The following is a 6,000-nucleotide window of genomic DNA, read 5'->3' as shown; positions in this document are numbered from 1 at the left end:
AATAAAGGCAGTTTCACTGAAGTACAAACATGTGCTCAAGACTAAACATTTCTGGAGCAAGGGGAATCAGATGCTTTGGGGAGGAAGGCGCAGCTTGTGAATATTCAAAATGGAGTCACAAATCCCCAAAGTCCTGAGGTTTCGCTATATTTTAATGAGACTGCTTTGTCAGCACCTGATACTACTATTGATACTAATATAGAACATTTCTTGTAGGATGGAAGGAAAGGGGAGAGGATGGCGTAAGAAATGGTTTTGGCCCAAGAGGTCCCTGGGAGAGGCTGCCCCTGGGAACGGTGCTAAAGAGGATGTTTTGGAGGGCTTAGAACTAAAGATGCAAAACTTTCCATTTAGGGTATAAGAAAACAATATCAGGCCTTCTATTTATTTTATGTAAAATATAAGAAAGAAATTAATCTTTATTGATCTTTATAAATAGCCCTTGCCTTTGATGTGGTTGACGTATTGTGTATGATGACAAGGTTGGCCAGGGAGAGGCTGACAGTCTGCAGTGGAAGCATCCTCATTCTCTGGTCTGTCTTCACTCAGCCATGACATATTGCAGATCACGTGTTGTAGGATATCAACAGGATACTGAGCTCCAGGATATTGTGATTTTACAGAAACAAGGCTTTAAATAATATTGTTTGTGATGAAAGGGAGAGTGAATGACTTTGAGAGTGTTGTACTACACAGAGATTAATTGGTTATACTGTAACAGTAATTAAAAGAGTTGTAAAACTTAAAGTTTTCTTTTGAAAAAAGACAAATGTCCCCAGTTTGGTGATCTTTGTAGTGATGGAAATAGCTTCAGGCAGTCTATGTAGTATAAACATATAAAACAATAGACATAGTCTATTCCTTCAAAGTCAAGGTGATGTTCACAATAAGTGAAAAACAATGAATTTTAGCAAAATAGTCCTGTTGGAAAGAAAGCATTTTGAGAAGGGATGTTTGGAAATGTTGATATCATGATGAGATTTTTTTCTTACCAAAATGATATACCACCTAGAAAAACTCTCATGTATGCAAGAGATACATTTAAATGTAAATACATTTAATGTTTTCCCAAATAAGGAGTTTCAGTAGGGTTTGTATCCATTTGTTAAAAATATAAAATGTGAAAGTGAAGTGAAAGTGTTAGTCACTCAGTCGTGCCCTACTCTTTGTGACACCATGGACTATAGTTCACCAGGCTCCTCTGTCCATGGGATTTTCCAGGCAAGAATACTGGAGTGGACTGCCATTCCCTTCTCCAGGGGATCCTCCCAACCCAGGAACTGGACCCAGGTCTCTCGCGTTACAGGCAGATTCTTTACTTCTCACTGCCCTAGCAGCAGGGAAACTAGGCTAGTGTGAGTTGCTAATAGAAATAGTTATTCTAGTTCAGTAAGAAAGATGAACTTTTCCTTCACCAGAAATTCACAGAAGAATTTGTTCCCTAGGCAAAGGATATTGGGCTAAACATTTTGAGTAAAAGTTTTACAAAAACAAATCCATGTGACTCTTTCAGAAGAGAGATCATTAACCTGTGAAAATAGCTTCCCAGGCTGGGAAAGAAGACTGATGTAGTGTAGATAGGTCACTTTCTGGTGGCCTGACTTAACCTAGGTTAAACTTAGAGGATCTTGAGGAGTGAATGATGGACAGAATCCTAGGCCCAGGCTCATGAAAATACATTTTCTCAATTGACAAAAGATACAAGGGAGACAAAATTGAGTTCTCTAGAAGATACCTGAAAGCCAAAGATTCTCTATTATTGAACTAGAAATGTTCCTATCAATCTAGATACCAATCATGTAAAGAAGGATGAGATGTTTGGCTAAAAGTTAGGGAGTCTGACTCACAGTTGCATCATTACGGGGCTGGACTATGAGAGAACTTATAAGTTGGGGCAACATTTTTCTCAGAAAAGTGGCCAAACACTTGAACAAGTACTTGATAGACACCCCAAGATTCTGGTCCATAAAAGATGATTGATGAACTTTAACGGTGTTTTTTAAAATATAAGTACAGTTGATTTACAATGCTGTGTTAGTTTCAGGTATACTATTAGGTTGGTACAAACAAACTTTCAGTTTTGGACCATGAATTTTAAATCATTATAAGTAGACTTAAACACATCCTTATTAATCAAAATAGGAACCATTACGATCAAAACATTTTTGCCAACAAGAAATAAGTATGTTTTTTCCTGTAACATAAAAGTCTGTGCTTTGGGGTTTTATGAGCTCTTGGAAAGCATTTTCTGCTTACCGCCAGTTGTAGATGTGTTTTCCCTGTAAAAAGTTGTCAAGATGCTTGAATAAGTGTAATCAGTTGGCAAGAGATCAGGTGAATATGGCAGATGAGGCAAAATGTTGTAGCCCAGTTGTTCAACTTTTGGAGCGTTGGTTGTGCACCGTGTGGTCAGTCATTGTCTCGGAGAAGAACTGGGCCCTTTCTGTTGACCAATGCTGGCTGCAGGCATTGCAGTTTTTGATGCATTTCATCGATTTGCTGAGCATACTTCTCAGATGTAATGGTTTCACCAAGATTCAGAAAGCCGTAGTGGATCAGATGGGAGCAGACCACCAAACAGTGACCATAACCTTTTTGTGTGCAAGTTTGGCTTTGGAAAGTGCTTTGGAGCTTCTTGTCAGTCCAACCACTGAGCTGGTCATCACCAACCAATTGTCATATAAAATCCACTTTTTGTCACATGTCACAATGCCATCAAGAAATGGTTCATTATTTTTACATAGAATAAGAGAAGATGACACTTCAAAATGATGATTTTTTTCTTCAGTCCGCTCATGAGGTGCCTACTTATCAACTTTTTTCACCTTTCCAATTTGCTTCAAATGCCGAATGACCGTAGAACAGTCGATGCTGAGTTCTTCAGCAAGTTCTTGTATAGTTGTAAGAGGATCAGCTTCAACAACTGCTTCTCTATTGGTCATTGTCAACTTCCAATGGCCAGCTACTATGCTCCTCATCTTCAAGGCTCTCGTCTTTATAAAACTTCTTGAACTGCCACCGCACTGGGTCAAATGAGTTGTTGATGTTGTGAGTTGACTCTGCTGCTTTACGAGCCATATTGAACTCAAATGAGAAAATCACTTGAATTTGCTTTTGTCAAAATCATTTCCTTAGTCTAAAATAAATATAAAATACATAGCAAGTAGTAAGTTATTAGCAAAAAAACATAAAGTGAGAAATGTGCATTGAAATGATGTATAGCATAACCACACTTATTAAGAATGTATTCCAATGTCAAATGGCAAAGTTCAACAATGCAAAACTGCAATTACTTTTGCACCAGCATAATACAAAGTGATTCAGATATATATATTTTTCAGATTATTTTCTATTATAGGTTATTACAAAACATTAAACATAGTTCTCTGTGCTAAGCAGTGGATCCTCATTATTTACCTATTTTATATATAGTAGTGTATATCTGTTCATCTCAAGCTCCCAATTTATCCCTCCCGCAGCCCTTTCCCCTTTGGTAACCATTAGTTTGTTTTCTACATCTGTGAGTCTGTGTCTTTTTTGTACACAAGTTCATTTGTATCTTTTTTTAGATTCTGCATCTAAGTCATATCATATGATATTAATGGGGGTGTCTTTGAGTTCAAGAGAACCAAATGCCCCATACAATCCTAGAAGAACCTTATAAATACTCCTAAACAGATTTTATTTTAAACAGATTGTGTTTGGATGAGCCTTCCAGGGTAAATTAGCTACAGAATGGGGCCCCAGACATTTAATTGAGAAAATTTGCTTCATATCATTGCTTCAAATTCTTTGTCTGGATGCTATATCATATCTGCTAGAATTGATAGAAGAGCTTTTGGAATGTAGTATTTAGATATTTTCTTGAAACGGATTATTCAGTATTGACTTAGGAAATATTTGTGGGGTAGAGTCTATGTGCTCATTCATGAAACTGGTTAAGCTATGACCAAAGTCTGTTTACCACTCAACAGGCTCTAGTTCTTGGGAATGTTCTAGTTCTTCACTTTTGGAAATTTCAAGAAATGAAACAGGAGGGCTGCTCAATTCAAGGGAATGATGGGGACTGGGACAAGGAAAACTTTTTGTTTGCTTGTTCATAGTTCTTCTCCTTAAGGGAACGCATATGCTTTGTTAGTTTGAGTCCACATTATATGTCACCCCCCACCATTCTTCCTAATAGTGCATATTCCTAACATAAGTGATTCCATCTAAGTCATCCCATTTCTGAATCTGCAAACAACTCTTTCTCTAATAACTTTTATGGACTTAACGTATATGTTTGTTGGCTGGTTCTTGCATTATTTATGTGGTTCAGATGGGTTCTTATAACTGTCATGAGCCTTAAGCAATGTGTATTCAAACTGATTCTGATGTATTTTCACCCCCAAAGGACTGGCTGGTACTTCTCAGTTTCTCACCAACAGTAATTTAATTCCTAACAGATAAATCATTAACATTTTGAAAATGTTAATTTTTTTTTTTGTTTTTCCTTTCCTTCCCACTTTTAAGGCAGGTTTAACAACTTACTTTCATCCTGGAATAAACTTAAAGAAAATACATTACTATAGCATCAAACTTTATGAGAAACTGGAAGAAGAAACTGGACAGGTAAATGCATTTAACTTGAAATTATCTTTTAGGTCAGTTTCTGAGATACAGAAGATTACTGAAGGATTTTGATATCATCATGTTTCACTGTCTGTAGTGATGTCTATGGGACGTGAAATGTCTAACGTGGTAGAAGATTCTGATGAGAGTTTAAGATGAGAACCTCTAGAGCTTGCTTTTCAATCAATTGAATTTCTTGAAGTATATTACCCATGTAACTACCTGCTCCTCTTGATTTTTTAAATGAGAAGAGAATAAAAAGCAGTCTTTAAAAATATCTTTGGTCAGCTACTATATCTGGAAACTAAGAAATCAGAGCCTTTCAGCCCTGATTTGCAAAGGATCTGATGATCATACATGCCAGATTGTCACATGACTTTGAAAAGTACTTCCCTTAAAGCCCCTTACTTTTATTTTCATCTCATCTCATTTGTATTAGTACTTTCAAAATAAAGTGGCAGGCAAAGAGTATCCATGGACTGACTGAAGTCTACTTAAAATTTTCAAGCCATTTCCCTTTCCTAAAACCATCACATGGCTCCCCACAGTCTACAGGACAAAAGCCAAAGAGGGGCCTTTATTAGCTAAGCCCTGCCTGCTTTCCCAACATTTTCTCTTGCCACTCTTTGCTCTGCTTATATGCTTCAGCTATTCTTAATTATATACAGTTCTAGATTGAGCTGATCTCTGTCTCTGAGATGATATTCCCTCTGGTCCCTGTTTCAGCATCACCCTCCACCTTCCCGGCAGTCATCTGCTTTGAGAAGCCATCCCTAACTTTCTTCACCCAGCAATCAGATGGGACTGAGCGTGCATCTCTTGGTTCTAAGAACATGAGTGCACGACCCTCTTATAACACGAATCTCTCTCAGTTGTGCTTGTTGCTTTATTTACTTTATTTAATTGGTCTTTCCTACAGACTCTGAGCAAGTCGAGGATAAGGAGTGCATCCTTGTGACTGTTCTGGGTCTTCACTGCTGTGTGCGGGCTCTAGTTGCTCAGGCAGGGGCTGCTCTCCAGGTGCAGCGTGCGGGCTTCTCAATGCAGTGGCTTCTCCTGTTGCAGAGCACAGGCTCTACGGCATGTAGGCTCAGTAGTTACAGCTCTTGGGCTTTGCTGCTCCACAGCATGTGGACTCAAACTCATGTCTCTTCACTGCAGATGGATTCTTAACCCCTGGGCCACGAGGGAAGTCCAAGGACTTCGTTTTTGATCTCTGTCACTCAGGGCCTCGCTGAGTGCTTGGCCAAGTAAAGAACTTCAGTAAATGCCAAATGAATGTTTCTTTCAGTTCATACTTATTCTCCTTGTTGCAACATTCTAATTCTTCATGTTCCTTCTTCAACTTTTTCTTTTTCCACAGAATTTTCTTCCACTCTGTAGATGAAC

At 38.2% G+C, this 6,000-nt stretch overlaps 1 protein-coding gene across 1 annotated transcript in view; it reads left to right on the top strand.

Annotated features, from left to right (window-relative positions):
• Positions 1–4,518: 4,518 nt before the first annotated feature.
• The window catches only part of DMGDH (dimethylglycine dehydrogenase), a 64,450-nt gene continuing 62,968 nt past the window's right edge, over positions 4,519–6,000 (top strand). Inside the window, exon 1 of the mRNA XM_005909470.3 lies at positions 4,519–4,611. The gene's annotated coding sequence lies outside the window, so the exon portion shown is untranslated. The remainder of the gene's footprint in view (positions 4,612–6,000) is intronic.

This window comes from Bos mutus, chromosome 10, assembly GCF_027580195.1.
Source record: "Bos mutus isolate GX-2022 chromosome 10, NWIPB_WYAK_1.1, whole genome shotgun sequence".
NCBI lineage: Eukaryota > Metazoa > Chordata > Mammalia > Artiodactyla > Bovidae > Bos > Bos mutus.
This window is presented reverse-complemented; position numbering and strand designations above follow the sequence as displayed.